Source organism: Falco naumanni, chromosome 6 (assembly GCF_017639655.2).
Source record: "Falco naumanni isolate bFalNau1 chromosome 6, bFalNau1.pat, whole genome shotgun sequence".
NCBI lineage: Eukaryota > Metazoa > Chordata > Aves > Falconiformes > Falconidae > Falco > Falco naumanni.
In genome coordinates, this window is record NC_054059.1 from 1,769,144 (window position 1) to 1,781,694 (window position 12,551).

The following is a 12,551-nucleotide window of genomic DNA, read 5'->3' on the forward strand; positions in this document are numbered from 1 at the left end:
TTCTCCGTTGCCAAAGACGACAGGAAGGAAGGTTCCTTAGATCCTTGATTTAGACTTCAGTGGTTTTGTGGAATGAATAATGTATTGGCAGAGTACGGGAAAAATGTGAGAGCAATTGTGGGGGCAACTTTTATGAAGATTACATAGAAACAGGCTATCATAGAGAACATCAGGAAAACAAACTGGGAAGTTAGAACTGGATTCCTCCTGCCTATCCTTAAATGTATCTGAAGTGCTTTAATTATGAGTATAGTCTACAGGCTATGGAGAATTCCAGCTAAAGTCTGAATTTCTCTTGGGGCTAGCCAAACTGGGCATTGTAGTTAAGATCAAAAAGTGAATTGTAATAGTTTTGGCCTTCACTTCTGTGTATATAACTTGAATTCAAGCCACAGTTGCCAGATCTGTGGAAGTAGGCATCTGTAAATAGAGCTGGGTTGTTTTTTGTTGAAGTTTAGTGTTGTGTTTTACCAGTGTGCAAAGGGGCAGATGAATCATATAAACACAAAACAGCTATAAGCATATTGATATTTCTGAATTGCAAGTTCTGTACTGAGTCTGCAATCAAAGAGATTTTATAAGGACCCTTTTCTTTTGAGGTATATGTACAAATGCACAACATGTGCTTTAATGTTTTCTATACCTAATAGTTATTCAAGTACCAATTCAGATTTTTTTTCCTGTAGAAGTAAGTTTTCTTTAGATGGTTTACAAATTAAGTTAAATCTTCTGTTAAAAATACAGCAACTGATTCATTTCACTATACATGCCAAACCTCTTGCAGTTAACTGAACTTTAACATTATTAGCATCTATTTTATGTGATAAGTATGTTGTTTTAAAAAAAAAGTTGGCACTATTTCTTACAGTACTCCAAAGTTTACCGATTCCAGAGCCACCATGGTAACAGAAATATTTTTATTTCGTTGTTGCAGGTATATAAACAAATCGTGAAGGTTTTTGTAGCTTTAATGATAGAAAAGGTTTAAATAAACCTTTACATAACGCTTATAATATGGATTGATGGCCATAATTCATTGACACAAAACAAAGCAAATAATTTCTTATGAAGGCTGTGCACAATATTGCATTGATTCGCTCTGGGAATATCAATTACCCTGTTAACTGGGGACAATAAAAGCAAATGGTGAGGTTATTTATGCTGTCAAAATGAATCAATACTGTCTGTATGACATAAAGTATGTTATAAAACCTCATGTTAAAGTATTCATGTACGTTCATATGCACTATTCTGAACTTTCTCTTCGGCACGGGAAACCTCAGTTCTGCAGTTGCTCCTGCTTGCTGATGTAGTGCATTAATCACCAAAGGAACATAACTTGAAGAACTGGACTGACTCACAGCTGGCTGCCAAGTGCTACAGAAAGTTTTAACTAATGGTGGCCCATTCCAATCAGCTGTAGATATTGTCTTCTAGCTAAATGGCTGGTGAAGGTTCATACAGTCATCGCATTTAGAGTAGGAGACAAACATGACACTCAAGTACACAAACTTATTTGTGTAGAAACACCTAGCTCTGTTTCAGGATTGTGTTCAAAGACTCCAAGTGCTTGTATTTCCATACACTGGAACACTGGTTCCTAATGCCAAATAGAAGTGTCCTTTGAGTTTTTGAGAACTCACTTCGCAACTCTAGAAACCTCCCTGGGAGAAGGCAAGAGGTCTGAAAAAATCTGTGGTTTTCTATTTTCCATTTTGATCTCTGTGTACACACATATTTTTGTTGCATATTTTATGGTGTCTGTCTGTTGCTTTACAGCAATTATCCTGAAAAAGAGATTAATTAATAAAAAATAATTGAAAGAAGACATTGATGTGATGCTTGTTTGAAGTAACTAGTGAACCAGCAAAAATGCCCCTGTTGCACCCTCCTTTACTGCAGAGCAGACTCTTTGAACATTGATGATCTTTGAAATCTTTAGTATTCATTTAGGAAAGAAGAGAATGTAAATGTGTCACAAAAAAGTATTATTAATGCCATTGAAACCTGAATACATAGGGATAATGTCTTAAATGACCACTGTGTTACTCAATGTGGCTCCTGTTGATCTCAAGATAGATTAGGAAATGAATCTATTGATAAAGGAAAATCTACAGGATGAGAGGACAATGCTACAATGTTAAAGTACCATGCAAAAGACATGATAAATGTGTTGTACAAACAAATTAAATTGATAATATACTATGGGGTTTTTTTGACCACATAAATTGTTTTTAGCTGTATATAGAAAATAAATAGAAAGAGTGAGTAATATGAAATAGAAAGCAAAGTTCCTAAGAGGTATCGTTTATCAGAAAACTTTTTACTTGACATAAAAAATTAATTAGAGCTATTTTGATATGCATTGTATATTTTCCTTTCGCTCAGAAACAGCAGTGTCACAGCTTCTTCATCTGGGAATGGAATCGATCTGATATTAACAGGGGAATAAAGCATAAAGATGTGATTATTTGGTGGACTGGACTGTGTGTTTTGATATGGGGCATTTGGTTAAGATACCTGCAAAGACAGGAAATAGCCGTGTAACCACAGTAGTGATGAAAAAGTAGAAATGATGCAAGCAGAAATGAGTAAATAATTGTCCAACAGGATGCCTGAAAATAGTTTTTAAACTGGTGAAATGAATGTAAATTTGAATTTTATTACATGTTTCTTTCATTCTGCCTATGTCATGGTAGTATCTTCATCACTTGCTGCTCATCTTTTCCTACGAAACAGCTGTATTTGTGAATTTAAAAGGTTTAGCTTTCAGGTTTTGCTCATTAATTTGCTTACTTTGATTTTAGCAATCAAAAAGATTACCTCATATCTCATTTGTGATGGTATACAAAATTTAAGTTTTGGTGTGGTGATTCAGAGTTATTACTCTGATGAAGGAACAGGTGCATAACAAGCACTTCCTTTATCAGAGGGAGTTGGCAATATAAAGCACAAGCTTTTTTAAGATGATAACTGGATATTGGATGTACATTAGAAGGACAGGGGTTTCACCCTGGCTGTGTGTGCCATGGGTGGCTTTGGCTTTTTTCATTTTTACGGTCCCTCTTTAATGCACAGTTATAAATAATGTAATGTTTTGCTTTTCATCATACTTTTTTTCTTGTCCTGTTGCACAGTGGTTGTGCTGTATGCTAATGAGAGGGTATTTAGTTCAACCTCAGACAGCCTTTCCTACATAATTGGTTTAGTTATGAAACACCATACTTTCAATTAATTAGTGTGATTACCTACCTAGCTCTAGATAGGAGAAATTTGGTATTCATTTGGTTCTTCCTTTGCAGTGAATGTTCATATCAATAATAAAGCCTCCTCTGACTAAAATATTTATAGATGTGCAGGGCATGGAACAGCACATGCATGTGGAAAATCTCACAAGTAAAACTGAATGCTAACTGCATCAGCAGCTGCCCTGTTCATAAACATTATGCAGGTGTTTCAGATGTATTCAGAAAATTATATTCATATAGATACTGTTCGTTGGGGTTTTTTACTGGTTTAAGTAACTTTCTTCTTTTTTTTAGTACGTGTATAGAGCTAAGGAAATTTTTTCACCTTCAAAATATTAAGTCCAGTTTAAATCCTTGTTTGGCAAGGTTGTTTTCTCCACCTGAATTAGAAGACTAAATGTACTGAAATGTTTAAATGAGTGAAGTTCCACACCGTGTTTGACAAACCCCCCTTTGATTTTTTTTTTTGAGGAATGATTACACATAATATACAGAATTTAAATTAACTTTTTTTCACCTGATCTTCACACATAGTACAGAATATTTAGGGGAAGAAGGACATATTTCTGCAGGTTTTCAGCCATATGCCCAGTTAAAAATCAAATGTGCTGCTGTATTTGTAGAATATTTGTAGAAATTTAAAAGAGCAAAAGCCACTGTAAATACCCATGTTTTGCTATTCAACTGAATATTTTGATTTATGCTAAATATAAGACCAATTTGTCAGCAATAATGTAGCATGTCATAGTGAAATACTGCAAACATCAAGTGTATCTTACTCTGATATACTGAGCCGTCACAGAACAGAGCACCGTAGTAGCATGTAAAATTTTTATTCATAGTAAACCAGAAGCACTTGTAAAATATTGCAAAAAATAGAAAATATATGCTCTTGTGTAAATAAATGAGCATTTATACTATCAAAGGCAACAGAGAAAGTTTTAAGGTGTCTGTCAACAGAAACTCTCAAAATCCAATGCCAAGCAACGACTTGAGTAGCAATTAAGAGCAGAGAAATAAAATAAAAGCACTTAAAGATAGAAGGGAATTACAGATTCATATTTAATATATTTTCAAAATGCAATATTAACAAACATGCAAATAAAAAAAACCCAGGTACTTTCATCCCCAGAATATTTTTTTTATGGTGATATATTTTCAAATAGCTCTTTCTGATGCTTCTTCTGTATTAGGCTTATGTTGCAGTTGAGGTGTCATCAATCCCATCCTAAAGCAGCAGTGCACTGAGGTTTTGCATATTCTTGACAGACACTGAAGCATCAGCAGAGGTGCCGGCTCAGGGCACAGTGTGGGATCAAGTATTAAAGGTGCTGGAAGTCCAGTGCTGTAACGTGGAAGAGTACTTCAAACAAGTATAGCATTCCCTAACTCATATGGGGGGGAATTTTAACGGGAAGGAAGGAACCAGGTTTCAAAAGCCTGCCTGCCTCTCTGTCACCTCTTGACCTCTGAAATTGCCCCTTTGAACTATGTGGTTTCCATCACTTTACATGGGAGCAGGCTTTTGACCTGCAAACAGCAGCTGGGTTGCTCCCTCATGCTCTCTTCCGTCAGGAAAGCTGTTTTGGAGTCAGTCTATCTAGATGATTAGAAATCATCTGATTTCCAAACTGAACTGATTTATGAGCATTAGTTTTTGTGTCACCATAGCACTTAGTTGAATTATTCAATCACAGAATCAGCGTGGCCTAAAAATGTGCAATATTTGTGAAAAGGATCAGTATGATGCAAGGGTGCTTGGGGTAAGATGTGTCTAGAAAAGATGGGAGTGTTAATGCCACGGTGAAGGACGCTGGTTATCAGAATCATTACAATTCAGTACAATTCTAAGTGTCCAAGTTAAAAAGAAAAAAAAGTCCCTGTAAGAGCTGCAGGTGCAATTTATGAGGACAGGGGAATGGAAAGTCTGTTTTACAAGAAGATTTAAAAAGGCTAAAGTACGTTAAGCCTTTAATTAGAAGGTAAAAACCTGACATATAGGGAAAAGCTATAATTAAGTTAGAGACAAAATTGGTGCAAACACCCAGAACAATGAGGTTCTGGAACTACCTCAAGATGTCAGTTATGAGGCAAACAACTCTACTGGTTTCCAATTTGAATTTTCTAAGGGAAAATTATGAGACTTGGTTGTCTAAAATATTCAGAGTCTAGATCACTGTAGGAGATCTCATTCTCATGTGTGGTCTTATGTGCGGTTCAGTGGTTTTGTAGGAAGAATGAATCACAAATGATTCAGAGATCTGATAATTTTGTAAATGTGAGTAAAAGAAATTGAAAATCAGATTCAAGGTCGGTTCTAATATGATTATTTTAAATGTATTGTGACTGAAGTCCCTAGTAAATCAAGCTTCAAAAAACCTAGCTTTATGCTGTATTTAAATCAGGTTCTGTGAGTGGAGACACAGTCAAAAAAGCGTGATGATATCTGTGGGTAAAAATGTGCTCTGACCCTCTCCAGCTGAAAGAAAATAAACTCAGGGTTGGAACAACTGGATCTTATGTTGCAATTTGGACGGGCTAGGAGCTTGCAGTAGTCAGTCATCACGTCTCAGGTAATGCATGGTAACTTGCCAAATTGCAGTAGTCCAACTGCTTCTGATCATGTTCTTGCATACTATTTGCTAGTCCATTTCCTGACTGCTCTTACAAGATTAATGTGAATTTTGTACGGTTTTGTTTTTGTTTCAACTCAGTCCTGCACCAAGCCTCTGAAATTACAGGCATGCTCAAGCAGAACAACTGTGTTCTGTTTTAGTACAAGGTATTAATCCGTTCCATTCTGTGTCATTTTGTTAGAGGGTGCCTTCATGATGCACACACTGCAAATAGCACAGATGTGCTAGGATAAAAACACTTCACTATCTTTCAGATGGATCTTTATGAAATGGCAATGCATGATGAGAAGCAAATTCATCCTTCTATTAGAAACAAACAGCAAAAAACAGAAGTAACAATAAATCCCAACTTTCTTCTGCTAAATTTACATCTGCAAATATTAGGTTTGAGAAAACAATTCTTCCTGTGTGCTCACATGACAGCCACTGAAGCTAAAGAGTCAGATATTTAGGTAGGAAAAATAACCCTTAAGGTATTGGTCTTCTGCACAATATAATTATTATCATACTGCTTTTTTTCAGGACTGATGTAAAATTTAAATCTCAGAAAATTAATTTGTAGAGGTTTTCCTCTTCTGTTTTCTCTACGTGCCACATCCTCTCAGTATTTTGGATATTACATGTTTAACTCTTTCCTTACAGAAGTCACTCTCTTTTAGTAGTGTCAGTCTAATGAAAGAGCAAAGAGGAAGCTGGTGATAGGAGGATTAAAATCAAGAAAAAAGGAAAAAAAAAGAAAAAAAATTAAGAATTTTAGAATTCATTAATTCATCTTACCTATTTCTTTATTCTGCAGTGGGAAATCATGTCAAGAGTAGTGGGTTTTATGGTACATTCTAGATACAGTCTACAATTTTTTGAAAAAAAAATTGTTTAACTGTTTCTGAGGTCAGTTTTTTACAATTGACTTCAAAATAAGGAAAAAGGTTTAAAATCAGTTTAGGAACTAAGAACTTCTCATAAAAATTATGTTTTCTTACAAGACTTAACAGTTAGATTGCTGGTATGCAGAGAGCACTTGACTTTGTAAAGCTGTGCTGTGGTTTCACTGTGCTTCCTTTATTGCAACTAGTCTCCATCTGTTATCTGCTGTCTTGTTATTCCATTGCAAGTTCCTAGGGCAGAGGTTTGTCCTTTTGTTGACTCTCTCTCTCTATATATATATATCACATAATAAAATGGAGGCTCAGTTTCGGAAAGGAGTACCTAATAGCTGTGACAGTGCAAAGTAGCAAAACAATGTCACTCAGTTTTTAGAAACGGAGGAATGTGCTGTTGTCTAAGGAAGAGCCAACAGTTACACTGATGTGCAACTGAAGCTCTGTGTATAACATTGGCTCCCATAACGCAAGTACAAATTTTACTCTTCTTACTAGTAACAGAATGCTGTTCGTGAACAACGCCCTCAGGTGAAAGTTCCTGAGCACTTCATGCTTTTTTTCCCCCTCTTCTAACAACCTCCAAGTTAGTTAATTTTAAGTATTAGATGAGGAAACTTGGGTGGGATTTGGTCTGAGATTAATGTACCTACATTTTTCATCTGTGTATAGGTACTTGTAGGCATCCTAGATGTCTAAGGTGCCTCTCCAGTCAATGGAGAGCTAGGGTTTGATTCAGCTACTTAAATAAGGGGGAAAAGAGCCATATGAGGTGCTATAAAGTATCCAGAATATCTGCATGGATCTGGTAAGTGTGGCAAAAGGCCTAAGGGAGACCTTGGCAGTTCCGGAAGCCACATGGAAGGCCTTTAGACATCTCAAATGGAATTAGGTTCTTATGCTTAGGCAGCTAAAATGAACATCTAGTCAACCTAGTTAGTGGAGCCTAAAGCAAGCTTAAGGTGACCAGCTGTGAGAGGTGGTTGCACAGGTATTTAGTACTATTTGAGATACTGAAAAACTCCCCTGCTGGCCTCCAGCCACCACTCCAGAAGGGCACTGGTCTTCCTCAAGTCCTGTATCGTGCTTGGCAGCCATGAGTCTTTAATAACTTATGACATTTGAAATAATACTGGGTGTCTACAGATGGGCAACTAACTCAGGCTGTCACTATCTACTCAGCGAGACGATGCTTGCTAGGCTCCTTTGATTATGCTGCTTAGATGTTTATTGATTGTAATGAGAGCTTAAAGAAGCAACATGCTTGTAGGCACCTACCTTTTGGAAGGATTCAGTTGCATGTAAGTAGATCCCTAGTATCATTTAGGCTCTATGGGATATTGCCTCTGGTCTCTCACTGCCCCTGTAGAAGCATGTGCTTTCTTCAAGCGTCGTGTCGTATTTAACTATGCAGATGTTTTGAACAGCTGAAAGCGTTGCATACGCACAAGATATCTGCACTTGGGCAACTAAATTAGTCTCCAGCTTTCTTAGCCTCAAGCTGAATTGCAGCCATTATCTCCATTTTATACACAGCAACAAGAAGAAAAACCTTTCCTAAGATGGCTCCAAAATGTGAACAGAAGTCAAATTTCCAATTCCTGTCAGTATGCAGTGACAAAAAGATTGGGAGAGGGTGGCCAACCTTTTAGCCCAAAGTGTAACACCAGTTAACTTCAGTTTGAGGGACTGACGAGCCAACTCATTATTTCCATAACAGCTCTGTGCTCTTTTTGTTTTGTTACATGTTTATGCCCTCTCTCGTGACATTTGCTTACAATGTCTGTACTTTTGGCATTTGCTGTATAAGAAAACTGGAGAATTCACGTCTCATCTTGTATATGAGGAATTCCAAGCATGATAATATTAAAATGAATTATATATTTTAAGTAGTAAAACCACAAAAAACCTGGACACTTTAAGTGTAGAGTTTGTGCTTTGTTTAGTTTTTCTAACTACTGCAGCCTTGTCAACAGCTCCTCTCCTTGGAAATTTGGTTGCTCATTTTGCAGTGTCTGAGACAGGATATTTGAAAAGTCCATTAGCAGAATTCTGCAAAATCATGCCTTTTACTGAAGGCTTATATGTATTATGTAGCACTATATAATGCCTTCAGATACTAGTAACTACTGGCTATGTATTAACTGAGCTGGATTCTGCAAGATTTGCACCCAGAACGTGTCTGTCATTATGGAACCTGCTTTTCTAAGTGTTTCTGGACATATACGGCCAATGAAAATGCCTATGTAGATGTCTGACTAACAGGCATCTGTTAGTCATGACATGAGCCTAACAGAGCTCAGAGAATAGATGTTTTATGCAACCTTTATCCTGCCTGACTTACAATTTTGGAAGTTGTCTAAGTTTAAACTGAGTTTCCTAGTCAGTGAAGTGAAACAAGTGTCTGCAGGGAGACATTCATCTTGTCTAAACCACCAGATTTAGGATGAGATGAACTACCTTCTGGAGGTGCCTCATTTATTCCCTTGATACGTACAGGGCTTAAGGTTACTCATTTTCAAGGAGTCAAGTCACTTTCAGGTGACTGAAGTTGATAACATTAATCTTCACTTTTGTAATTGGAATGTCCGCAGCAGAGAATGTGCTAACAAGCTCTTGGGCTTTTCATCAGAGCTGTACAGACACTGAACACCCAGATTTAGCTTACAGATGGTAGATGTTTCTACTGGTCTTTTGGTATTGCCTCCAAAGCAGTATCACAGGAAATTATTCAAGTTTGTCCAATTCTCAGCCATGAGAATCCATAACAAAGCTGCTTGGAACAGCTTAAATGCATATTGGAAAAAGACAATATATATCGTCTTTGATTATTCAGCACTCAGACTACCACACCAGGCAAAATTTGTAACCGTTATCTCTGTTCCTTTGAAATTTCTTATTATTTTACTTGAGTTTGCTGTGAGGTCAGCATGGGCAGAAGGAGCATGTGATGGTAATGGTGTTCATGAACTAAGTGAGCTGTGGCCAGGAGGCACATGGGGGGCACGTTTAGTTTTATGAGAGGGAACCTGCTGAGTAAAGGTCTTGTACAAGAGCGGGAGATGCCTGTGCCTGGCTTCTGCTTGCACTTTAACTGGCATTTCAGGAGCACGGTGACCTGGTGTGCTGTAAACAGGAGCCACAGAGACTCAGCAGTTAACTTCATTGGTGATAGGGTGAGCAATAGTGGTCCCTAATGTTCAGCAAAACTGGAGCTTAGCCCCAAAATTATTAGTTTTAGCTTTCTATTTATATTTTTCTTTTTTTTTTTTTTTCATTAAAGGAATATTTTTTGGGTTCTTTATTTGCCTTCTTAGTTTACAGCCTTTTTGGTTCACTCCTTACGTTTTCTCAGAAGCTATGGAGGCTGGAGATACGGAGGTTAAAGACTCTTCCAAGAATAAAAATTTAAAATTAGTTAAGGTCTAATTAAGACGCCAGATTTCATGGCATTTATGGTTCTGGACTTTAAACCAGAAGCAGCAGAGGAACTCTAGAGTGCTTTTTAAAGACAATTTCCTCCATCTCAGTGGCAGATGTTTTCGCAGAATCACAGAATGGTTGGGGTTGGAAGAGACCTCTTGAGATCATCTAGTTTGACCACTCTCAGGGTAAAAATATTTTTCTTCTGTTTAAATGGAATCCCTTGTATTTCAGTTTATCCTGTCAGTGGGCACCACTGAGAAGAGCCTGCCTCCCTCTTCTTCATTCCCTCCCTTTAAGGTATTTATATACACCAATTAGACCCTCTCTGAGCCTTCTCCAGGCTGAACAATCCCAGCTCTCTCAGCCTCTCCTTATAATTTTCATGGCCCTTCACTTGACTCACTCCAGTAGCTCCATATCTTTTGTACTGGGGAGCCCAGAACTGGGCATAATACTTCAGGTGTAGCCTCACCAAGGCCGAGCGGAGGGGACCTCCTTCAGCCTGTTGGCAGCACTCTTCCTATTGCAGGCCAGGATGCTCTTTGGCCTTTTTTGCCATGAGGGTGTACTGATGGCACCTCTTGATCAACCAGGACCCCAAAATCCTTCTCTGCGGAGGTGTTTTCCAGGTGTTCAGCCTCCAGCATCTGCTGGTGCCTGGGATTATTCCTCCGCACAGGCAATACTTTGCATTTCCCCATGTGAGCGTCATGATACTCCTCTCAGCCCCGTTTCCAGCCTGTTAAGCTGCCCTGCATGGCAGCACACCCATCTGGTGTAGCGGACACTCCTCCCAGTTTTCTGTCCTTTGCAAACTTGCTGCAGTACACTTTGTCCCATTCTCCAGCTCTCTAATGAAGATGTTGAACAGTGTTGGCCCCAGTATCGACCCCTGGGGTAACACCACTGGTGATTTGCCTCCAGCTGCAGTTTGTGCTCAGATCACAGCCCTCTGGGTACAGCTGTTCAGCCAGTTTTCAGCTCACCTCACTGTCCCCTTATATAATGTGTACTTCCTCAGTTTGTCTGTAAGGATATTATGGGAGACTAAAGTCACAATAAACAAGATCCACTGCTCTCCACTTGTCCACCGAGCCAGTCACTTCATAGCAGAAGGTTGCCAGGTTGGTGAAACATGCTTTCACCTTTGCAACTGTGCTGACAGCTCCTGACCACCATTGTGTCCTTCGTCTGTTTGGAGCTGTTTGCCAGGTCTAGTTGTTCCATCATACCAAGGGACCGAGGTGAGCCTGACTAGCTTGTAATTCCTCAGATATTTCTTCTTGCCCTTCTTGAAGTTAGGAGGGGCATTTGTGACATTTTACAGTTGTCTTACACAAATCAAATTTACAATAGGCCACCTTGGCTGAAGAGAGTGAGCAAGGTCCTCACTGTTTCTTTTTTCTATACTGTTCTTTATCCTCAGCTGCCTCACCATTATAATAATAGGAAAAGCTTGTCAGGACAGCACAAGATTTCCTATAGGAAAAGGAAATCTATATGGAGGCAAAATACATCCTGGGGCAGAAGTCTCAGGGAATGGAATTTAAAGAAATGGAGAAAAAAGTGAGACGATTTCACAGAATTCTGTGGACGATTTCACAGAATCCTAAATGTAGAAGCAAAATCTGATATTTCAGTTCAAGCACCCTATAACAAACTTGGATCTGTTTGCTGCCGCTTTGGAATTTCAGAAATCAGCTGTGACTTCTTTAAACCTTTTTTCCTCTCCTTGTAAAAAAATTTATTTAATGAATTCAAGGACAGAGACATGTTTTAAGGCAGGCAGTCTAGTTTCATATAGCAAAAAAACCCTCATGGCATGAGGTATGAAATACCTAATGAAGCAAATTATGTGCACCAATGGATTAAATATGCTTTTAGAAAACGGATTATTCTGCAGTGGGCTACGAGATGTGTAGGTTACATGAGAAGAATGCAGCTTGCAGGTAGCTAAGGCAATAGTCTTTTAAAAGGCTGGAGAGCGTAGTGCACCGAAATCAAAGGCATGGTTTATAACCACCCGATCAATAGGAGGTTGGATGGTTTATAAATAAGTTCCACTATTTTAGTCCTGGATTTTGCACAGAAGAAAGCTGTAACTTAAATGCCAAGGAATTTGAGTAGCTCCAGCTCAACACTGATAGTATAGATTCTCATCCCCAAACCTTTCAGAAACTCAAACATCTGTTTTATAGAAAATAAATTCACAGTACAGAAGATTGCTTAAAAGTAGAGGAAAATTGACACTATGTATAAATGTCTAAGTTAATTCTGAAATAGAAAGAGTTATCCACTTACACACATTTGCTTTTCTGCATGAAGTAACACCTGCAAATTGGACCCAAAACTTGGATTTTCAC